Source organism: Polyodon spathula, chromosome 3 (genome assembly GCF_017654505.1).
Source record: "Polyodon spathula isolate WHYD16114869_AA chromosome 3, ASM1765450v1, whole genome shotgun sequence".
Classification (NCBI taxonomy): Eukaryota; Metazoa; Chordata; class Actinopteri; order Acipenseriformes; family Polyodontidae; genus Polyodon; species Polyodon spathula.
Window position 1 is genome coordinate 78,825,158 of NC_054536.1, and position 25,474 is coordinate 78,850,631.

General features: G+C 37.4%; 1 protein-coding gene across 3 annotated transcripts in view; it reads left to right on the forward strand.

Moving 5' to 3' along the window:
• Positions 1-25,474, forward strand: part of LOC121313447 (protein FAM110B-like) — a 68,801-nt gene that overhangs the window by 16,091 nt on the left and 27,236 nt on the right. Inside the window, exon 1 of one of the 3 annotated variants that reach the window (XM_041245979.1) lies at positions 5,434-5,603. The exons of 1 other annotated variant lie outside the window; for it this stretch is intronic. The gene's annotated coding sequence lies outside the window, so the exon portion shown is untranslated. Of the gene's footprint in view, positions 1-5,433; positions 5,604-25,474 lie in introns of those variants that run through there. One more of the 3 variants, XM_041245977.1, reaches the window with a different exon arrangement.

The window sequence follows — 25,474 nt, forward strand, 5'->3', positions numbered from 1 at the left end:
AGGTGAGAGATGAGTACCCATCTATCCTCTGCCCCAGGTGCTAAGATTTCAGGTTCTTTAGTCCTCTCCACCTGCCTTTCTGGGCACATCTTTGATTTCTGCAAGAGAAGTCTACCACCTGCTATCTTTGTTGGTTCTCAGTTCTTATGTCTGCTAAGACTAGTCTTTTTTGATATCCAGGACAACTTTTCAGGTTAGCTTTGATAAGCATGCTTTACCTTTCATCTGACAGTCGACTTAAGCTCTCTTACGTCTGCAGATATACTGCCGAGTCACTGATGGCTGTTGGCGTTCAGTGCAGCAAATTAAAGTGTGTAGGTTTTTTTTTCTTCTTTTTGGTGTAGTTCTGATTTGGAATGGTATTTTTATACTGGATATCTGTATCCTCTACGCTGCATGATTGACATCTGCCTTACTAACACAGAGTTCAGATCACAGCCTAAACAGAGATTTATGCATGTTGTGGTACATGGTCAATAAAACTAACACACTGAAGCAATTAACTGCTGTGCTAACTTGTCTATCCCTGATCAGTATAGTGATACTGAAGTGATAGTCCAGTTTTAATCTTTCCAGAAAAAGCTGGCTCAGAACATGGACCTGGGATTAATTTGAACTGTTTACAAATCTTTCCTCTTCCTGAAATGTAGAATTCCAGTTTACTTTGCGAGCACCGATGGACATTGGCATCCTAATTAAATTCAGTTTGCTGTTAAATATGAAAAACGCTGGTGTTTCATTTAACCTTTATTCTTTAAAAAAAAAAAAAAAAAAAAGACATTATGATTCTGATGTCATGCAGGGAAGGTCGAAAGGAATTAGAGTAATAGAGCCTGACAAGGGTTTTATCAGCTGTAAGTCTAGCTGTTGCTGAGTGTGAGGCATGAGCATTAGATGAAGCATAAGCACAGTGTCGAGCTAATATAATTCATGGGGATGCTATGAAATTAAGGATTCAAACAGTGTGCACAGTGATTCTTTGCTTTCTTATCCGTCAGATCTGGAAATGTTATGTCAGAGTAGGCCCTTCTGGAGAAACCCAAGGCAGTAAGTGTACGAGGTTATCGTGTGTTTCTTTGTTCATTTACTGATGGGAGTTGTTGAATGCAAGTGAATTTGAACGGTCAATTCGGCAATACAGTCAGCATCCATTTATCCACCTCTTATTAATCTATCACTTTCATTTAGCTGCCAGTCAGCGGTGTAACAGATTGGCTTTTTTATAAAATACGACACTCTCACACACATTTTTCTGACTATTTGTTTGTTACAGTAGTAGTATATTGTTTGTTATTAGCTCTCATTTATCCGTTACTGAGAATTTTATTTAATGCTTTATTATATAGGTTTTACCAGTTGAAAAGCTATTCAGAAGATTTAAGTTTTATAGTACTGTATTGTTGCCGATATTGCATCTGATTAAGTAAAAGCAAGTGCTGACCAACAGTACTGTTCATATCGTAAAAGCACTCACGCTTTATATTATGAATGGAGTAGTCTTTTTTTTGTGTTCTTTTTATTACTGTAGGTTTGTTGTTTTTGTTTTGATACATCTTTCACAGCTTCAAATGCCATTTAAATGCAGCACAGTACAAAACTAGTGGAAATGTTTTCCAGTACTGTGACTTGCAGTAACAGTATGCTCGTAATTGTAAATTTAGTGTTTGGAAGTTACATTTTTTATAAGAAACGTATGTGCTTTTAGTGATTTATTTCTGGTTTAATAACCGGGCTAGATCAAAGTCAATTTCAGTGTCGCATGGCTGTTAAGATTCTTATCAGTTACAACTCCTGTTTGCATGTATACAGTAAGGGTTCTAAGCCGGCTTTGGTACTGAATGTCTGGGCACAACTCCTCAACTACGTTGAGACCTTGTTATACAGTACATAGGATGTAACTGTCGATATCCATATAATCTAAACATTCCTTGTCTATTTCATGGTAACCACGGTCCTTATTTTGCCATCAACAAAATGTTTTCTTCCGATTTTTAGATACCGCCTGACAATGCAGATAAAGCATGCATAGGTACAGTTTCTATGTCTGTGGAATTAGGAATGATTATATTAGGAGTTCAATACATGCTATTCTCTGACATTCCTTCATGGAATCAGGGAATATCACCAAAGCAGAAATACCAACTATATTTAATTGTTGGAAAACTGTATACAATATCCACATGACCATAGGATTTAATTGTGGAAGACAGCAAAGGAAAGAAGGTACAATTACTGTTGAGTTACTATACATATTGCGCCAGGAAAAAAAATGCCCAAGAATTTTGGAAAGTAACCGAAAGCAATAATCTCATACAGTATATAAAAAGCAACAGCCTCAAAAAAAAACAAAAAAAAAAAAACAACTATTTCAGGGTATCTACATAAAACTCAAAAATAGCTAGAAAAACAGAAGCCCAACATATAAAGTGAAAATACATATGTTTGCATATGATGGACGCTTTTAAATCCACAGTATTTCAGCATGCTTGCATGTGACAAACCTCTCCAAAAGCCAACATAGGGGCTGATTTTTGAAGTTTACAGTAGCTCTTACTTCTTTCCACAGTAGGGTGACTTTAACCCAGTTTGGGTAAAATGGCTGCGTTTACACACAAAAAAAAAAAAATCTGAAATTTTTTTTTAACCATCCTACAAGTCAGTCTTGAAGTTTGAGACAAAGAGTTCATGACTGTAGGTTACTGAATGTACTGTCAGTCTTTAGAGTTTAATACAGAGTATCTCTACCCAGTGGGACGGATCTTTCCTCTGACTGCAAGCTTAATCCATATTATAAATACGGCACTGTTTCGTGTGGGCTTGATCAGTCATAACTGCATCTCTCAGCAACTTTCAATTAAGGTAACAGTGGCCTCTTAGAGTCCAGGTTGGCAGACAGGACACACATTGAAAGAAAAAGCTTATAATATTTTAGTTTGCTCCACATGGTTGCATTATTTATTACAGTCACTGTTGGTGATACCCTGTTTGTATTTGACCTTGAACATGTTGCATTTTTACCTTTCCAAACAACTTTTTTTTTCTTTCTTTCTACTGGACTAAACTAACTAAACAGGCAATGGGCATGATAATGTTACAAGCAGTCTTCCAGCAATCTGCTACTATGCTGTTGTTTTAGAAGTGGAGTTTAAACTCCAATGTCTCCTCAGGTTTTTTTTGTTGCTATTTGTTGATACACAATATAAGCGTTTTAGATTTAATATAAAAAATAAATAAATAAATAAAAATATTGGTGAAGGGACAGGTGGTTATTTGGTACCAAATTATTTTCCACTCAACACGTTGCTGGAAGGACAACATTCCAAATAATAAAACTAAGCTTTATTAAATCCTTTTGTTTCAACTGGTAATCCTTGTGGACCTGAGAAGGACATAGTACTGTATAACATTAGCAGTTCATAGCATTATAGTTCATTTGGCAAATAACATTTCTTGGAACATAGATCCTTATGCTTCTTTGTTTTATAAATGAAAAACTGTAACTTCTGCAGAAAACATGCTGACTAAGAGCTAGAAAAGCAATCCTAATGGACCTCATGTGCATGGTGCCAGATCATTGTGCATGCTGGAGACGAGCTGTAATGAATATTGAATATTTATACAGGGTTGTTTGTGAAATAGAAGAGATCGAATTTTTTACTTAAGCAATTAATTAATGCTATTTATATATGTTGTCTTAAATGAACTACACTGACTAGCCAAATTAACTAGAGTAACTTGCTTGTGAAGCCCTTAATGCTTAGCTGCTGTTGCGTTATTCAAGTGAAAACCAGTGTGCCTTGTCGTGTTGAACGTTTATGTAATTTGGGCCACTGTAGCATGTCTGATGCTTGTCTTAATAGTTCTGCAGATTTGATCCGTCATGGCTTGCCAGCGGAGTTCTCTTTTCTGAAAATCGTGCCATTCCAGGAACACCCTGGAGACAGGCCCAGAGGACTTGTTGGTTAATGCAACCACTGTGTTGAAATGTATAGATCTAGACCTACACATTGACATAGACATAGTTTGTGTTTAGTTTTGCTTTCATGTTATTGAATATTTAAAGCACTGGTATTTGGTCACAGCAAATTATGAAAGTAATGGTAAGGTAATGGTAAGGTAATGCAACCATGAAATAAAAGACCACTGTGTCTTGCGTCGGCAAGGAATAATCCACAAGCTCAATTTACTACAGAATGTAAAATTCTGTGATAACATGCTGTATGATTTCTCATGTTTCAGTGCCCTGGTGTCACAGGGTAGATCCTAATTTCATCTTGAATACATTAATACCAGTTTCATGATTCTAAAATGCATCTACAGTAAGTTACATTGCAGTAGTGAAACATGGGAGGTTTAAAATTTGTAGAAGGCAGCTCAAGTACTCTTCCTGGGCCACTGACGGGCCCTCGAAACTAGCACAGTTGCTGTCATGCATTATAAGACCTGAAACAGGCAATCTTATCAATGAGTGACCCCTAACTTGGGTCTAAAAGAACCACTAAAATCTTTTTTTAGCGTTTACTGGCAATTTAATTTAAGCCTAAAAAAATAAGTTACAACAAAGCTGGTAAAACCTGTTTACCATGGTTGTTTTTTAAGCATATTTTGCAGTTGAGGTTTATGCACCTTTTGTCTGTTTAGGTTTTTCACTAAAATGGTGCTAATGCAACACAGGGGTATCTGCTTAGTCATTTTAAAACTGCAGTGTCTCACAGTCCTGTTCTTTTTAAACTTAAATACAATTCCTCGGTGCCCTCAATCAGTGCCTTATTGATTGTCAAGTTTGGTTTAGATTTGGTTAAAGCTTCCTCACCTATTGGAACCAGAATGCCATTTGTTCTGTGAACAACACGAACACTCTCCTCTTAGTACTTGAAGCAGTGGGACATCATTCATTACATTTGCAAGCTTTGTTATGGCTCAGGAAACAAAACAGGATTCTAAAAAGGGGACTGTATTTATTTAAATATGCAAAGCCTATTTTTTTTTTTTTTTTTTTTTTTTTTAAACCTTATGACACACTATGCATTTTAATGCTGCTTTTGCAAAATTGACTCATGATTTAATATTGCCCTTAATTGTGTAGTACTGCAATTTGAATTGCTGCTGTACCAAAACCAAAACAAAAAGCAGGAATAGTTGCAATAACTGTGCGTCTGGGTTCAGGTGCTATAAAGGTGCAACTGTTAAAAATGCTTGGATCATGTTGTCTCCAAAGGATTTCACTAGTTAATTTTAATTTTGCTGATACCTGCCTTCCCCGCACCGTTGTACTGGAAAATGGACATAATTACATTAGCAGCCAGTTTAGAAGCAGTGGCAGTGTCTGAGGCCCAGCGAGCATGTGCAGAATACTGCAGGTGTCTGTCTTCTATATGGAGCTGACGTCACAGCTTGACAAGTTAATAGCCTTCCACAGTAATCTTCAGCACTGCATAGGAGAGCAGTGAGGCAGCCTGTGGTACCTTTTTTGCTTGGAGAAGCAGTGAGTCGGTGAAATTTGTAGCAGCACAGGCATAAGGTGGCAGTGAGAGCTGCTTTGTTTACATCAGTACCTAAAGGTCAGTGTCTAGCGGCGGCTGCAGAGAAAAGAGCAGTCCATGGTAATTACTTTAAGGACTTTTATCTTTCCATAAAATGCAATCATAGGCTAAACCAATGCTGTTTATTATGTCATCTGTTTAATTTGATCTGGCTTTGTGTGAATGGCTGCAAGTTGTATTTCAGTGATGAGCCGATTTTATATGAATATGAGTATGTGAAATACATGTTTATAACCAGATGGCTTTATTGAAAAGGAGTGCAGTATTCAGTCAGTATTACTCTTTGTAGGTTGTAGGTTTTGGTGTGTTTTTTTTTTTTTTTTTTTTTTCCCTGATAGGATAGTATTTGCAGTAACCCGTAAACCGTACCAGGATTTTAGGTTGCTGTGTTACATTGTGTGTTAAATTTTATTTTTGTACCATGTAGCCTATACAGTACTGCATGCATTGTAAAACTCTGATCTGGCATGCATTTAATATTTTGTTTGTCTGTACACATTTATAATTCTTTAGAAAATACACTGGAGACATCATGCTGAACTCGCTCAGCAAGGGCTATTGTTCTGTGTTTACCACAGCTTATGTTTGGGTGGGTGGTTTTATATTTTTTGTATTCTTCTTGAATTTCCTTTTGAGAGGGTTTTTTTTTTTATTTAGGTAAATTAACATATCCTTGTCAAGACAATTGTGCATTGTTCCCAAAGATGGTATTTGGCCCTAGGCCTTGTTTACTGTAGGTACTGTATATTACAGTAAAGTGTTGATATTTACAAAATGCTATGAAAATTATGGAATGTTCTGATAATGTAAAACAGGGATACAATTTCATAGAGCTGTCCATGGTGGTGTTCTTTCTCTGTTTGTTCCCACAGTATTCTTTGTTAATTTTGTGTAACTTTTTGTGCTTTGATCTATGCTTGAGTTACTGTAGTGCTGCATGTAAGTTAGATTGAAGTTTTTATTAATTTAAAAAAAAAAAATTACTACTAATACATTCCAGCTGGACAGATGTGATGTAAAATTTACCTGTTGAAGAAAGAGAGTTATCATAAATGTGTATAACTAGTTTATAGTGTTTGTGTGTTACACTATTTTTGACCATCAACTATTATACTAAATTACAGTCCATTTACTGTGTTGCGACTTTATACCGCCCGCACTTTACCATAAACGCTGCTGTACATTTTTGAGGAGACGTCTATTACTGTTTTGATTTAAATTCTGTAAAACAACTTTGTCTGTTGCTGTCTCAGAGTCTATGATGCAGGGGTTTTGTGTAAGAACAAGCAAACATTAAAATGTCTCAGTTCCCAAGTTGTGGTTTATTTTGTGTGTGTTTATACACGTTTTGATTTAGTAATTATAATTTATAGTACATGCTCTTTTTTTTTTTTTTTTTTTTTTTTGTGCACCCCTCTCTCCGTCCCTCCTCTTCCCCCTCCCCTTGTGTTCCCGAGCCCTGATCTAACTGGATTAAACACTGCAATGATTATACAGTAGCAGTGCTTATTCGGCAGTGTTTTGCAATTGCAAAGTATTTTTTACTGATCATTCAATTAATCTAATAATACCAATTGTAAGTGAAACACAATAAAACTGTCGCCAGCTAGTGACAAAGTATAAACACTGGCTTGTATAGACAGAAATAAATGTGTCGCTACAGTAGTTACTGTATTTGTACATTAACAACAATTACTTTACGGTAGATACTTTTCCTGTGTAAGTTGTTCCTGTTATTTGTCATCGGTAAATGATTTAGCCTTAGCCTGATGCATTGATACAGTACCTTTTATTTTTATTTTTCTTCCACCACAAGCTCTACTGTAACAAGTGAGGCTGATGGAAGTCAAGTTTTGCTCATTCATTTCAGTCAATCAACGATAAATAATTGCTGAGTGGCAGATGAGCACTGTGTTTCAATGACACGGCTTCCGGGAAGAATCCTGCCTTGGTGATGTAATATCTTAACAAAAGCAGACGTTATACAGCTCTGGAAAAAATTAAAAGACCACTGCAAAATTATCAGTTTCTCTGGTTTTACTATTTATAGGTATGTGTTTGGGTAAAATGAACATTTTAGTTTTATTCTATAAACTACTGACAACATTTCTCCCAAATTCCAAATAAAAATATTGTCATTTAGAGCATTTATTTGCAGAAAATGACAGCTAGTCAAAATAACAAAAAAAATGCAGTGTTGTCACACCTCGAATAATGCAAAGAAAATAAGTTCAGATTCATTTTTAAACAAGACAATACTAATGTTTTAACTTAGGAAGAGTTCAGAAATCAATATTTGGTGGACTAACCCTGATTTTCAAGCACAGCTTTCATGCATCTTGGCATGCTCTCCACCAGTCTTTCACATTGATGTTGGGTGACTTTATGCCACTCCTGGAGCAAAAATTCAAGCAGCTCGGCTTTGTTTGATGGTTTGTGACCATCCATCTTCCTCTTGATCACATTCCAGAGGTATTCAATGGGGTTCAGGTCTGGAGATTGGGCTGGCTATGACAGGGTCTTGATCTGGTGGTCCTCCATCCACACCTTGATTGACCTGGCTGTGTGGCATGGAGCATTGTCCTGCTGACAAAACCAATCCTCAGAGTTGGGGAACATTGTCAGAGCAGAAGGAAGCAAGTTTTCTTCCAGGACAACCTTGTACTTGGCTTGATTCATGCGCCCTTCACAAAGACAAATCTGCCTGATTCCAGTCTTGCTGAATACCCCCAGATGAGTCCAATTTTCAGCTTTGCCCAACACCTGGTTGTCTAATGGTTAGACAGAGACCTGGAGAGGCCTATAAGCCACAGTGTCTCGCACCCACTGTGAAATGTGGTGGAGGATCGGTGATGATCTGGGGGTGCTTCAGCAAGGCTGGAATCGGGAAGCTTTGGCATGAATCAACCCTGAACCCATGAATCAACCCCATTGAATACCTCTGGAATGTGATCAAGAAGAAGATGGATGGTCACAAGCCATCAAACAAAGCCGAGCTGCTTGAATTTTTGCGCCAGGAGTGGCATAAAGTCACCCAACATCAATGTGAAAGACTGGTGGAGAGCATGCCAAGACGCATGAAAGCTGTGCTTGAAAATCAGGGTTAGTCCACCAAATACTGATTTCTGAACTCTTCCTAAGTTAAAACATTAGTATTGTCTTGTTTAAAAATGAATCTGAACTTATTTTCTTTGCATTATTCGAGGTCTGACAACACTGCATCTTTTTTGTTATTTTGACCAGTTGTCATTTTCTGCAAATAAATGCTCTAAATGACAATATTTTTATTTGGAATTTGGGAGAAATGTTGTCAGTAGTTTATAGAATAAAACAAAAATGTTCATTTTACCCAAACACATACCTATAAATAGTAAAACCAGAGAAACTGATAATTTTGCAGTGGTCTCTTAATTTTTTCCAGAGCTCTGTGTGTGTGTGTGTGTGTGTGTGTGTGTGTGTGTGTATATATATATATATATATATATATATATATATATATATATATATATATATATATATTAAAATTTTGCTGGTTACAAGCCCTGGACTTCAACCACTGGACCACACTACCTCCTTAAGATCTGCAAGATTTTAATTGAACTATTCTAACATCTTTCCAGCTTTCACAAAAGTTGGTATCTTCTGTACCAGCAGAACAGGGTTTTAGCCAATTATCAGAACAGAGTACAGACCAGCAAACACTCTCATTTACATGAGGATTATCTGGAACATGACAATTTCAATACAAGCTCCTGAGAATTATTAAGACTTTGATTTGGAAAGAGCACAAGTCAACTTTTGTTATGGATGCTAAAAGGAAAATATAAAGAACTTTTAAACCGCAGAACTGTAAATAGTTCTGGTGTTGACAGCTACCCGCAGAGACATTGGTACATTTTCTACAACACTGATTCTTACGTCAGAATTGGGATTTTCAAAAGAAAGCTTCATGGTAAGATTGTCTTTGTCTGTTTCTATTAGCAGTGTTTATACTGTGTACTGTTTTGCATGTTAACTTTGTTAATCTGAAATAGTTCCACTGGAAAATAATATAACTATGTTGATGCAGTATGTAAAAACATAGCTGTTATGGTTGAAAGCGCAGATTGAGATGGTATGCTTTTTACAACTGCACATTGTGAAAGGCTAGCACGACCAGTGCACCTCATTAAATGGTCACGTAAATTAGTTGTGTTACCAGAGTATCCCAAACATTACTTTCTTTGCTTTTCTTTCTTTAGAAAATAAATGCCAAATTCGGAAGGCATTGTAGCTCAGTCGATACAGTATTTGTAAGTCTAGCACAACTCGTCTAACTCTTAACTTGCTCTGTTTCTTGGAAGACTCCTGTACAGATGCAGTCCCATCAGTAAACACTCACAGGGGGTAGGGCAGGGGGTAGAAGGTGAGCTCAATCACATGCAGATTCAGTGACTCAGACCTGAGGGGAGCAGAGAAGCTCTGCGCTTAATGCAAAAAAATAATTGCTGATTTAATAAATAAAAAATGTAATAAAAAAATAAAAGCTTTCCTTTGTTTATACCCTTTACACAAAAACGATGCTTAGGCTTGACTATTGATAGTTGTCAAACAATACGATGCATCGATGTAAGATGTTATATAAGTGATTTGCATCTTGGTTCACTTGCAAACAAACTTTTTTTTTTTTTTTTTTTTTTTTTCAGTTTAGGTTCGGTTCGTGTCAGACCAGGAAAATTCAATCGAACTTGAAATAGTTTGTAAATGAATTCAAGTTTGTTTGTTTAGCTCACTTGCTGCTACACGTGGACCAGAATTCAATTGGTTTCACATTGCACCTTTTCAAATGCGCTCAGTTCTCTTGCCGTTTACTTGAGCAGAAGTTCTCTGTAGAAAAACATTTTCCATCATGTAGAATAAAGGTACTGTACGTGCTGTGCTGTTGCTTTTCCCATGCGTTATTTGTTGCTTTCACCAAATAACTGCAGAAGAAACGGAATGCATCGAAAGTGTTGCGTCTGTCTGTGGAAAGCACTGTCCTTTTGGAGGCGATTCACCAATTGCATCAATTACGACAAGCTGATCAAAACGGGCATTTTTCTTTTAATTCTGATGAACTCCCACTTGACAGGAGCATCTCTGTCGTTTTAATATAGGGCTGCCGCATTTTTTTCACTTTTATTCGGCACTCTGGGGGGGCTTCGTTCAAAGCCCTTGCTTTTAAGTGCTCGGAAAACACAGAAAAAAAAAATGTTTTTATGTGTTCTTTCCAGTTGTTCCTGAATGTTTACATTAGCCCACGCTTCAAGCAAAGCTTCTGTCTCAGCAGTACATCCCTCGCAAAGACATTTTCCAAGTAATTTGTCAAACGTGCTTGAGCGAAAAGGCTGGACACTTGCTTGACATTTGATCAATTGCACCACTTCCAGTTTGGTTTGCTGTTTTGTAGCGGTTTGTCTCTAAGTGAACCTGAATGCATTTGCCTTCACAATGCAAAAAGTTTTGGGAGGAACAATGTCGCAAACGTACAGAGTTCTAGTGATCTCTGTTCATTTGGTTTGATTCGCATCCTGGTGCGATTATGTCACTGTCAGAGTTGTTGCTCCAAACAAACTGAACCGCACTTCAATCCGCATTAAACAGTCAAACAAACTAGGTGGAAAAAAAGCAACCTCGTATTCCTCATGTCTTGCCTGAACCTAATTCTGGTACCTTTTAATTTTTATTTTTAACAGAGCTGACAAATTACGTAAATTCTTCATCCCCGATCCTATTTTTTAACTCCACATTTCATTTTTGCAGTCGCCTAATTTAACATTGTGCTTTTGTTATTTCCCCATTTAGTTTTTAACAGGGATTTCCTGACATTTTCTTTAAGCATGAAAATGAATACCTAGTACCATGTACACTGATAGCAAGTAAGTTGTCAATTGGAATTTATTTTTTTCCTAAGCCATCAGAATCTTCGTCCTGCTTTTTTTTCATGCTGTAGTATGTGTGTGAAAGAGCTGCTGGGCAAAAAAACAAAAAAAAACATTTTTCTACAGATTTCTCTAAGAATCTTTGCTTAAAAGACACAGCGATGCTGTTGCTGTTGTTGGAATGCAGAAAAATATGAAAACACACGTACAGTGCCTATGGAAAGTCTACACGCCCTTGAACTTTTTTTCACAATGTGTTGTCAGTGCCTCAGTTTCATGCATCTACAGTTATCTACACATCATACTCCACACTGTTAAGGGGAAAACAGTTATTTTTATTGAAAAAAAAATTATATATTAAAAATACAAAACTGAAAGATCATAATTGGATAAGTCTCCACCACTCTGAGTTGATACATGATGGAAGCACCTTTGGCAGCAATTACAGCTGTGAGTCTGGTGGGATAGGTCTCTACCAACTTTGTACACTTAGATTTGGCAATACCTTTTTGTTCCTTAGCCACTCCAGTGTAGCTTTGGCTGTGTGCTTTGGGCCATTGTCATGTTGAAAGGTGAACTTTCGTCCCTTCTGTTTCCCTTCTTTCCTGACAATGCCCCAGCCCCTGCCAATGAGAAACATCCCCATAACATGATGCTGCCACCACCGTGCTTCACAGTAGGGATGGTGTTCTTTGGATGATACTCTGTGTTGGGTTTGCGCGAAACATAACGCTTCTTACTTAGGCCAAAAAGTTCCATTTTAGTTTTGTCAGACCACAAAACTTTTTGGCACATGGCTACAAAATCTCCTGAGTGTTTTTTTGCATACTTCAAACAGGATTCAAGGTGGGCTTTCTTGTAAAATACAGGCCAGATTTGTGGAGTGTTTGGGATATTGTTGTCGCATGCACACTTTGAACAGTCTTACCATAAAAGCCTATAGCTTTTGCAAAGTTGCCAATGGTTTTTTGGTAGCCTCTCTGATCAGTCTCCTCCTTTCTTGGTCATCCAGTTTGGAGGGACGGCCTGATCTAGGCAGGGTCTTGGTGGTGCCATACACCTTCCACTTCTTAATAATTGTCTTGAGCGTGTTCCCAGGGATATTCAAGGCCTTTTGATATTTTTTTTTTTAATACACCTATCCCCTGATATGTGCCTTTCAACAACTTTGTCCCAGAGTTCTTTTGAAAGTGCAGAGGGAACCTACAGGGACTGCTGAATTTATTTTGAAATCATGTCAATCACTACAATTTAACACAGATGGAGGCCTCTTAACTTGGTGTGTGATTTGTGATTGGTTACAACTGAGCTAATTTTAGGCTTGCTACTACAAGGGGGGTGGACACTTCTCCAACCAAGCAATTTCAGTTTTTATTTTTAATTCATTTTCTAGAATATTTTTTTTCACTTGGAAGTTGTGGGGTAGGATGTGTAGATAGATAGATAGATAGATAGATAAATAAATAAACTATTTTAGTGCATTTTAATTCCAGACTATAAGGCAACAAAAGGTGAACATTTTGAAAGGGGGTGTAGACTTTCTATAGGCACTGTAGATTAAGGCAACAAATAGTGCTTAGAAATCTGTCCCTGTCATGGGAACTGTTAGTCTACTGTTAGTATATAACAAAAAGTGTGCCTGTATTCATATGTATGTCTATACACAAACAGAGACTGTTTAAACTACTATGGCATAGAGTTTAAACGTTCATAAAAATGTACCAAAATGCACATCCCTGGAGTTTATTACCCTTTGTGTTATGAATAGTTTAGTATTTGATGGATGGGACGCAACATTTTGGGCTTGTGCATTTCAGATCGCATAAACAAAAAAGCTAGCGCAACCTGTGTGTGTGAGAGAGTGTGTGTAATATCAACACTAAAAAAAAGTCCATAATGTCAAAATGAAAAATAAAATCTACAAATTGTTCTAAATTAATTACAAATATAAAACAGAAATTAATTGATTGCATAAGTGTTCACCCCCTTTGCTGTGACACACCTAAATAAGCTGTGGTGCAACCGGTTGTCTTTAGAAGTCACATAATTAGTTGAATGGAGTCCACCTGTGTGCAGTTAAGGTGTTTTACATGATTTCAGGTTAAATACACCCATCTTTGGGAGGTCCCACAGTTGGTTATACATTTCCTAACAAAAACTACATGAAGATGAAGGAACATTCAAAGCAAATCCAGAATAAGGTTTTTCAAAGGCACCAATTGGTTAGGATATAAGAACATTTCCAAGGCATTGAATATCCCCCGGAGCACAGTAAAATCCATTATTAAGAAATGGAGAGAATATGGCACAACTGTGAATTCTTGTAGAACAGGCTGTCCTCAAAAAGTAAGTATCCGGGCGAGAAGGGCACTAGTCAGGGAGGCCACCAAGAGGCCTATGGCAAATCTAAAGGAGTTACAGTCTTGCATGGCTGAGCTGGGAGACACTGTGCATACGGCAACAATAGCCCGGGTGCTTCACAAAACTGGCCTTTATGGGAGCGTGGCAAAAAAAGAAAGTCATTGTTGAAAAAAAAAACTTGCATCAAATCTTGGCTAGAGTTTGCCAGAAGGCATGTGGGAGACTCTGAGACCAAGTGGAAGAAGATTCTATGGTCTGATGAGACTAAAATATAGCTTTTTAGTCTCAACGCAAAGCACTAGGTTTGGCGCAAGCCTAACACTGCACATCATCCTAAGAACACCTTCCCTACCATGAAGCATGGTGGTGGCAGCATCATGCTGTAGGGATGCTTCTCTGCGTCAGGGCCTGGAAAGCTTGTTAAGATAGATGGCTAAATGGATGCAGCAAAGTTCAGAGAAATCCTGGAGGAAAACCTGCTGAAGTCTACAAGAGACTTAGGACTTGGGAGAAGATTCATCTTTCAGCAGGACAATGACCCCAAACATACAGCCAAAGCCACACTGGAGTGGCTTAAAAACAAAAAGGTCAATGTCCTGGAGTGGCCCAGTCAAAGCTCGGACCTCAATCCAATTGAGAATATGTGGAAAGAGTTGAAAATTGCTGTTCACCAAAGGTCCAACTTGACGGAGCTTGAGCAATTTTGCAAAGAATAGGCAAAAATTGCAGTGTCCAGATGTGCAAAGCTGGTAGAGAATTATCCAAATAGACTCATGTCCTTAATTGCTGTCAAAGGTGCCTCTACCAAACAGTGAGTCAAGGGGGTGAATACTTATGCAATCAATTATTTTCTGTTTTGTATTTGTAATTAATTTAGAACAATTTGTAGATTTTAGTTTTCACTTTGACATTATGGTGTTGATCAGTGGCAAAACCTCCTAATTAAATCCATTTTGATTCCATATTGTAATAATAAAATGTGGAAAAGTCCAGGGGGGAGGTGAATACTTTTGAGAGCCACGGAATGAAATATATATATATATATATATAAAAAACATTTTTGGAAATGATTCTATTTTTGCATTGTAGTTATTATTGAGTATGGACTACTTAGGTCTCTCTCTGTGTTTAGTGCTTGTATTATTGTGATGTACCTGGGCTGGCCTTGTTGGCAAAGTGAAGCAAAACTAAAACTAAGCAGTAACCACAGTCCAAGGTTTGCCAGGCTCTGGTCCACATTGTCACAGTGGTGCTCATGGTCATGTTGGCAAAAAAGGGGCCTACGGGTTTGAGACAATGTTAACATTTAGCAAACAATATAGTTTCCAGCTTTATAGCAACGTGAAATTATTTTCATTTCGGTTTCACAGCGCACGCAGCGAAATCGTTTTATAGGTTGTCAAAAAGCACTCCTTTTTGGCTTGTTCAGCAACCATGTGGAAAAACAAAGTTGATCAAAGAAAAAAAGAATTGAACTTTTCATGTCACGGTGATTTGGAGTAAAAGCTCAGTTTGGGATTCTTGCATGTTGGCTTAAGATTTGTTGCACTTTGAAACGATTCAAGTCAGACTGATTTTTGAATAGAAGTTCAGCTTCAATTTGGGATTTTTCCTTTTTGTACTGTGTTTTAATTATACACGGAATTCTACTTTTGTTCACAATCTCATTAACTTACTCCAGCAGTTTATCTCTCAACATAATGAACAAATGGCTTGGACCCCAACAGGTTTGTTATTTTAGAATCTAAACCAACTAAATTTTGGTTTACCATCTGCATGTAATAAAAAAAATAGTGAGGCTTCACTTTACTGATTTAAACTTAGGAACAGCAAACAAGTCTAGTTTTAAAACCTGTAAGGTCCAACTGTTCTGGTTTGTATACCGTATGCAACCATGTGTGTTTGCAGCAGGCTTCCAAGCGCAACCTCTGTTACAGTTTGCTAATGTTGTGTTACTGATTTAAAAGGGTTAATTGAAACCTCGAGTACAGAAATTAGCATACAGTTTTGTTTAATGTTAAAAATGCTGTTAATATTCTAAATAATGTTAAAATGGAAGACACTGAATTGCAAGCTGAGGGTTTATTTTTTTTGTTTGTTTTTGTATTGTTTATACAGCTGGTGACGCCACCTTCATTGTAGTTGCAGATGTGGTTCGGAGTAGGGATGGGAATTTAGAATAGTTTCCTATTCGAATACATGGGGGAGGGCAACATTTCCTTGTATTTGAATACCTGAGATAAATAATAAAGGCAGATATGCACATGTACTACAAGCAGACGGCATAATGGTGTTAGCTGGTAAAGTTTAAGTTCGGTCTTCAGAGGATCCGGTTGGGTTCATGAAGTGTCGAAACAATGTCCAAGACGAGATTTCTCCGTTCAAATTACTTTTGTTTATTCAATAACCTGTAAATAATTAAAAACAAGGAACATATCTGTTTGTACTTTTAATTGACAAATGTTGACTTTACTCCATCCATTCACAGAAATTCAACAGTAGATGTTTTACATTGCATTGCAATCCACAGAGTTAAATCCTTCCACACTGTTTTCTTATTAGTAATTGCGTTGTTCTGCTTAGCATGTAGTATGTCTTTTTATATTCATTATAAAGAAGTAGCTTTCTAATTTCAATGTTACCAAAGTATGGCTTCCTTTTTAGCACTTGCTATGTCCATTTGTTTACAAATTGAAAAAGTTAGCCGGTGCCATGCTCCAGAAAGTTGTTGTTTCACGACTGCCTAGCAACAGCGGCTGTGTGCAGTGCACAGTTAACATGAGCTGAAAACAAGACAACAAAATTGGCAACAATTTCAAACAAAGTACGTTTATTGTAGAATTTTGCTGTTTACAAGCATTGCATAATTAATTAGGGTCCTTGCATTTTAATATGTAAATCTCATTCACATAACCGCGCACTTCAAACGTCAGATGTAGCTAAGCCAGGTAAATTGTTGGTTGGTGCAACAGGCACAACGTCTGACTTCTGATGTCTGACGGGTTTACCACTGATTCTAACACTTATCAAGCGCCAGCATTTAAAAAAATAAATAAATAAAAAATGTGTTTTGCTTCTAATAGTAACTAATACGTGTATTTGTTTCATGTATTATTGTATTTTAAATACTCTGATTGGTCTATACAGGTCACATGGGGGTGTTGATATTACAGCATATCACCATGAGTCAAAAAAGGGGCAAATCACTTGTAGATATCCATACACCACTAGAACTTTGGGGAATTTATCGCAATAAACATGACTGACGAGATTTATGTAGATGTTGACCTTTTGGGAAACTGAACTCTACATGAGATTGGATGAGTCTGAATCGGACATCAATGATTAATTATAGTGAAAAAAGGCATAAGTATTCAAATCAATTCAAAACTTGCCATTCTTATCGCTCTGCTGCTTCTCCCTGAACTACAATGTTTCCCTATCCCATTCTGAAAATAGTGTAAAAATATATATATCTTAAACTTTCAGCTTGTTCTTAAGAGACTTTAGTGGTTAAATGGATGTTTTTGTTCTGTGCATTCTTCTCTGGTCGGGTACACCTCCTGCCCTGCCTGCTGCCACAGGTCCCACCCCCTGCACAGCTGTGTGGTCTGATGCAGAGTATTTATAAATGCATCTCGATGATTCCTGCAGTACCTTTCCTCTCAACGGAAATGTGTCCAGGTATGATGGTATCATCTCTTCTGCTATGCCATGCATTGTTTATAACACTGGCCCAGTAACTGAACACATTGTCCAGCCTTAAACTGCAAAGTCACTTTGATAAGTAACCGGGTATTCCATAATGCAAATAATGCCTTTCTCGCCACTGTGAAGCATTAGCACAAATCTGGTATGGAAAAACACAGCACTCATCTGATACTATTGCAGGTCTTGTGAGAAAGCGTCTGCGTGATTTAAAGGCAGACTCATTTGTGCAGAGTCATGATGAAAATGGGCAGTAATATTTGACTTTTTAAAATGTAATGAACAAACCAAGAATTACAAGAAATATAACAAATTAAGTAAAGAAAAATTGCACTTTCAATGGTAATGTTCAGTTATAAATCGCTTTCTTTTTTTTAAATTAATGGTTTTGTTGCTTTTTGTTTTTTTTGTAAATAGAACTCTCTTTTTTTTCTTACCTTACAGTGGCTTGCGAAAGTATTGACTTGGCATTTTTCCTATTTTGTTGCCTTACAACCTGGAATTAAAATGGATTTTTTGGAGGTTTGTATCATTTTGATTTACACAACATGCCTACCACTTTGAAGATGCAAAATATTTTTTATTGTGAAACAAACTAGAAATAAGACAAAAATAAAACAGAAAACTTGAGCATGCATAAGTATTCACCCCCCCAAAGTCAATACTTTGTAGAGACACCTTTTGCAGCAATTACAGCTGCAAGTCTCTTGGGGTATGTATCTATAAGCTTGGCACATCTAGCCACTGCGATTTTTTTCCAATTCTTCAAGGCAAAACTGCTCCAGCTCCTTCAAGTTGGATGGGTTCTGCTGGTGTACAGCAATCTTTAAGTCATACCACAGATTCGCAATTGGATTGAGGTCTGGGCTTTGACTAGGCCATTCCAAGACATTTAAATGTTTCCCCTTAAACCACTCGAGTGTTGCTTTAGCAGTATGCTTAGGGTCATTGTCCTGCTGGAAGGTGAACCTCTGTCCCAGTCTCAAATCTCTGGAAGACTGAAACAGGTTTCCCTCAAGAATTTCCCTGTATTTAGCGCCATCCATCATTCCTTTAATTCTGACCAGTTTCCTAGTCCCTGCCGATGAAAAACATCCCCACAGCATGATGCTGCCACCACCATGCTTCACTGTGGGGATGGTGTTCTCGGTGTGATGAGAGGTGTTGGGTTTGCGTCAGACATAGCGTTTTCCTTGATGGCCAAAAAGCTCAATTTTAGTCTCATCTGACCAGAGTACCTTCTTCCATATGTTTGGGGAGTCTCCCAATTGCCTTTTGGCGAACACCAAACGTGTTTGCTTATTTTTTTCTTTAAGCAATGGCCTTTTTCTGGCCACTCTTCCGTAAAGCCCAGCTCTGTGGAGTGTACGGCTTAAAGTGGTCCTATGGACAGATACTCCAGTCTCCGCTGTGGAGCTTTGCAGCTCCTTCAGGGTTATCTTTGGTCTCTTTGTTGCCTCTCTGATTAATGCCCTCCTTGCCTGGTCCGTGAGTTTTGGTGGGCGGCCCTCTCTTGCCAGGTTTGTTGTGGTGCCATATTCTTTCCATTTTTTAATAATGGCTTTAATGGTGCTCCGTGGGATGTTCAAAGTTTCGGATATTTTTTTATAACCCAACCCTGATCTGTACTTCTCCACAACTTTGTCCGTGGCCTGTTTGGAGAGCTCCTTGGTCTTCATGGTGCCGCTTGCTTGGTGGTTCCCCTTGCTTAGTAGTGTTGCAGACTCTGGGGCCTTTCAGAACAGGTGTATATATACTGAGATCATGTGACAGATCATGTGACACTTAGATTGCACACAGGTGGACTTTATTTAACTAATTATGTGACTTCTGAAGGTAATTGGTTGCACCAGATCTTATTTAGAGGCTTAATAGCAAAGGGGGTGAATACATATGCACGCACCACTTTTCCGTTATTTATTTTTTAGAATTTTTTTAAACAAGTTATTTTTTTCATTTCACTTCACCAATTTGGACTATTTTGTGTATGTCCATTACATGAAATCCAAATATAAATCGATTTTAATTCCAGGTTGTAAGGCAACAAAATAGGAAAAATGCTAAGGAGGGGTCAATACTTTTGCAAGCCACTGTAGCTTTAGGTGTAAGGATATTTTAATTTAAAAAAAAAAAAAAAAAAAAAAAAAAAAAAAGTAAAAAGTGTGGAAATTCTCCTGTGAGGATTATATTTGTGGTAATGTGACATGTCATGTGATCCACTAGATCTATGTTGAGAGTTGTGTGCAACAATAAAAACAAGATGTGAAAACAGAAGGAACTCATTTACCTTGTTTTTTTCTTACTTCCATCCACTGCAAATTTTTTATGCTTTGTTTTTGTTCAAAGACGATGTCTAGTTTCTCATTAGTGATCTCATCCTTCAACTACTCCAATTATCCGAAGTTTGTTTCTCAAAGAGTGGTATGTATCTTCATTTGTTTTTGTGATCTGGTTACAAACATTCTAAGGGCATGTAGAGGGATTATATCCCTCTTGCTCAGCCAGTCGAGTGCAGGGAATCTAATTGTTACATTCAAATATAGAATATAAGTATATATATATATATATATATATATTATAATATATATATATATATATATATATATATATATATATATATATTGTTTAATTGTTTAATTGTTTTATTGTTCATTTTCCCCTGCACCTGGCTATCATTGTAAATTAGAGCCAGGTGCAGGGTATTTAAGGAAAGCAGCCAGTTTGCTCAGGACGGTGTGGCTGTAGAGTGAGGAGCTCGAGGTGTTATGGTGAGATAAAAACCTACGTTTTGGTTTTTATAAAAATCTGTAAGTGTTTATTTTCATGTTGTATGTCAGGTAAACAGCTTAGGGTGTGATGTGATCATGTGTTTTACATCTGTAAGGATCCTGGAAGCAGCACTCCGAACTAGCTGCAGTTGGTTTATGGTGCGTGCCGGGAGACCACCGTGTAGAGAGTAGCAGTAGTCAAGAGGAGACAAACGCATGACAAAGTATCTCCGCATCCTAAGGGGACGGACTATGGAAATGTTTTGATGATGGTAGAAGGAAGATTTATCCACAGAGGAGATGTGGACATCAAAGGAGAGGTTGCTGTCAAGAAGATCTCCAAGGCTTCATACTATGGGGAAAGGCAGCAGCAGACAGTTTCAGAGGATCAGGGCAGCTATGTTGAGATTCTTAAGTTGAGTTTTAGATCCTACTAGAAGGAGTTCAGATTTGTTACTGTTCAGTTGGAGAAAATTTTCAGACATCCAGGCCTTTGTCTTGAATGCAGGCAGAGAGCAAGACCATGGCAGAGGGACTACCAGGGTCGAGTTTTAAGTAGAGCTGGGTGTCGGCAGCATATGAGTGAAACATGAGGCTGTGTTGGCAGATGGGATGACCCAGGGGAAGCATCTAGATATTGAAGTGAAAGGGCCTGTGGCAGGCTGGTGAGTGGATAGAGGCCCAGAGACAGTCTGTAGTTCAAAAATATATACTTTTATTATAAATAAACACAAAAATAAAGTGCACAAGGGCAAAATAAAGGGATTTAAACACAAATAAAGCAACACAAAAAACAAAACTTACAAAATAACAATTTCCAGGCTGGGCCATGCCTTCACTGGATACTGGATTCACGATTCACAAATCACAAAAACCACAAACACCAACCTGCTTCCTCAGCTCTCTCCTCCCAAATGAGAAGCAGAGGCCTCCTTTTATGTCAGGTGGCTGGGTGCTGATTGATCGTTAATTAACCTAATCAACCCCAGCCACCTGAACATAATAAACCCAGGCAGGTAGGGGAAATTAACCCCATCCCTACCAATTTAAAAAGGGCAGAGCTTTGCTCTGCCACAGGGCCCAAGAACAGACCCTTGGGGAACACCAATGCGTCCAGCATAAAAAACAGACGGCATGCATCCGGATAGGTAAGAGGACATACAGGTTCCAGACTTCTGAAGGCGGTAAAGAAGAATTCCATGATCTAGGATGTCAAAAGCAGCTGTTAGGTCAAGCAAGACAAGCACAGAGGATTAACATCGAGCAGATCATTCACAATCCAGAGCAGAGCAGTTTTAGTACTGTAATGTGGCCGGAAACCAGACTGTAGAGATTCATGTAGATTGTTGTTCCCGAGATGTTTCATCGGCTGACTGGCTATAGCCCTTTTGAGAGTTTTTGAGAGAAAAGGGAGATGGGACAGAAGTGAGAGAAGTCATCCGGGTCAGGGAAGGGTTTTCTGAGTACCGGTGTCACTCGGGCAAGCTTGAGGGCAGCAGGAACAGAGTCCAGGGACAGGTTGAGAGTGTGCATAATGGAGGGAGCAAGGTCAGAAGCATGAAGTTAAGGTCATGAAGGACGAGGCAATATTGCTTTCAATGGGCGTGAAAATTCAGGGGCACAGTTCTAGGGGGCAAAGAGGCAAACATAAATCCAACCAAAGGGTACCAAGACAATTTTATACTCATTCATAAAACAACAAAAAATACAGATCATATTATGTTGATGAAATGTTAATTCAAACAAACAAAAATCAATATTTTCTGGATGATTCGCACACTAATTTTTACAAAAATAAAATATAGGTACTTATCCCAATAAAATGTCCCTGTTAACAAGAGCTAAATCTAGCACTTGTTTGTGTCCTGAATACAAGTTAAAACGTTCTGTGATGGGTGTCTCTTATTGTATAAGAGATGTCCTCTCGCGCAGTTTGGGTGTGAGGACCGCGAAGAGACATTCTTCACACAACTTATTATAAATCACACACAAGGGTTAAGCACACAAATATAGTAAAAATAACTTATTTTTGTTTAAATATAACATTCCACCACCCTTCTCCGTCTTAAAACGGTTTGGTCCAACAACGACCATCACTGACCTATAGTAGCCAATCTGTGTTGTGTTTTCAGACTAGTTAAACGTGACAAAACTATTTATTAAAAACAATTGTACATCCTGTAAAGCTTGCACCACTAGCCTGTAAGTGTCCTGAAGTGTCGTTAGTAACTGAAGAGTTGAAAGAATTGTTCTGATTTGTTGTAGGAAAGGTATTGCTAGGCAGGGGGGGACTTGTTCCTGAAGACTTGCTTGAAGAGATGTATTTATTTCCTTTTTTTGCATTTTAGCCGTGTTTGTCGCGTAATGCTTGAGACTGAGTTCGCTCATGTGTCCAGAAACTGAAATAATGTGCCTGTTCTCAACTCCAGCATCACTTAAAACTTGGCAACTAGTGGCACAAACACAGTGGTTGGTGTACATTGTAGAGAGAGCAGCTTCTACAGAGATTTTTTTTTCATCAAACTGGCAATAAAACATTCACCGAGGGGATGCTTCCCAAACCAGTGGAATTTGAAAAAACCTTGGCTGTACAGCTTAAAGCTTATTACAGAACAATTTTCGAAATCTGGCTGTGATTACATTTGTATATTAGTGATTTTGGGACTGTCTTTAAGACCATCGTGATGATTTTTGGTCTGTAATGCTGATGTTTGAGTGACATATTCACAGCCAGTGATATCGGTAAGTAATATGCCCCAATTACTTAACCAAATTAAAACAAAGGTCGGAGTTAATAACATGATATACCATTTTGCTATATTTTTATTTAATTTATTTTTAAAATACAGATCATTCTGTGCATGTGATGTCATTTATAGTACACACGATAAGAGGTATAGTGATGATTGGAAAAGCTGCTCTGTGATTGGCTGATTTCTCACATGTGATTTCTAATTAAAGATTTTTTTTTAAAACCCTGTATGCCATGTGCTTCATAATTTAGTTAAATTGGATTTCATATAACAAGTTGTCCACTGGTGAAGTAAGTGTTTAATCAGTGCATTTTAAAAGTGTGTTAAATATATTTTTTTAGAAATTGAGATTTTCACAAAGAATTGGATATTATTATTACTACACCTCACTGATTTGAATTCATGGAAATCGTGAAGTCCATGCTCACCATGAAAAGTATATACACCCTTCCTTAGTGATACAACAGCACAAATAAGCAATGCCAGTGAAGGGAAAGTTAAAGATATATTTTCAGGTAAACTGGCTGAAGATTTAGCCATTGCTGGAGTGTAATAGTGATAGTGGTCAAATGAGTTGTTTGGTCTGCGCAACTGTAGTTAACTAACCACTGTAACCTGTACAAAATGCATAGCTTTGGGAAAAAAAAACGAAATTGAAACTTCGTCAGACAATGGAGTTCTCAATGATGAACAGCTGGATGTACATAATGTTAGATTTTAGATGTTTACATTTGTGAGACTATATAGTTTCACAGTTCTTGATGTACAGTTGCATAGGATTTACAGTTTTGTTATGGTGCATTGCTGGACACTGGATTTGGGGGGGGTGGGGGGTATGCTGTTTTAAAGCATTCACATTCTAACCTCACACGTTTTTACTAGTTAAAAAGCAGAACTATGTAAGGTAGTGAGAAGGTATTACAGAAAAATAAATGAACAGAAATCGATCCACTTCTCTATATCGTGTTTCGTTCACTATTATCTTCTCTCCTACTCATTTCATAATGCAGGGAGCTGCTACTTGAACAGTGTCATACATAGCTACTTGTTTTTTTTTTCTGTGTGTTAGGATTTAGCAAACCTAATAATTAACTACCTATTTGTGTGTTCAGTTTTAGCATAGATGTTTTGGAGGGGAATTACATGAATTACAAAACAGCAACGGTCATTGAAATGTCTATAATAAATTAGCAATGTGTATATATTGAAGACATGGAAGGAGTCAGAATGTGTATTGCACCGTTGCATTTTAAAGTATTGCAATTTTAAGCATCGAGTCAGATCTCCTAATACCATATATGATCATAGATTATGTGTAATGTGATATACGTTATGTGTTTTTTTTTTTTTTTTTTACTAAGCTATAAATAAAAAAGTAAATTTGAATATAGGTCTACATTATTTGAAGGATAGTGACGTGTATGTGAAATAGTGGACAGCGAAGCATCGAAAACAAATTAAATTGCAGCTGCTAAAGAAATGGCCTGAAAACCCTCTGCTGTTTTGATATTTTTTTGTGAAATACCTAAATGATCCAAACACAGTGGAATGCAAACTGTACAATTGGCTCTTAATATATGGAGGCACAGCCAATTACTGCAGTACTTCATATTATTATTATTATTATTATTATTATTATTATTATTATTATTATTGTCGTCTTGACAAATTGTTGTGCACCCATTTCTAACCTGAACATTAGAATTTGATCAGAACTAATAATTATCTACCTATTGTGTGTTAAATTTTAGTGCGTATGTTTTGGGGGTGGGGGGGAATAACGCTGAATTAGAAAACGGCAACAGTCATTGAAGTGTTTATAAATTACTATTTACTCTTGAAGACATGAAAGGAGTTAGAATGTGTATTGCACCGTTGCATTTTAAAGTATTGCAATTTTAAGCCCATTCTGTCAGTTTAATTTCATTTTGTCTAATCTCGTCTTTTCTAGTTGTTTATTTGCTCGGTTTAGTCAAAAATATGTTTTAACTAATAAAATGAAGAAAATCTTTTTTTAAAAGACTGCAGTAAATCATGTCCTGATTTTGAGTGTGCGACCAATTGGTTTTTTGGACTTCAATCTGTAAACCAAGGTTGGTAGATCGATTTGAGAAGTAGGCATAAGCCTAAACAGACTTTATTTTGTTTGTTTATATAGACATAATATACAGTACCTGTGTTAGAATTCTAGACAGCTCCAGACTTCCTGTGTGACCTTGGGGCCTTTCCATTTTGTCCTCTGTCTAGTGCCTCAGGAAAACCTGTGAAACAGGTTAATAAGCCAGACATTATGGCTGATTATGGTGTCATTCTGAGTCGTTAATTCGAACACAGGGGATTTACTCAATTTGTGTTACCTGTCATCAAATTAAAGACGCCAATCCTATGGTTTCAAACATTGTATTTATTCCATCACCCTTGATGCCCTTGTTCCTTTTGAG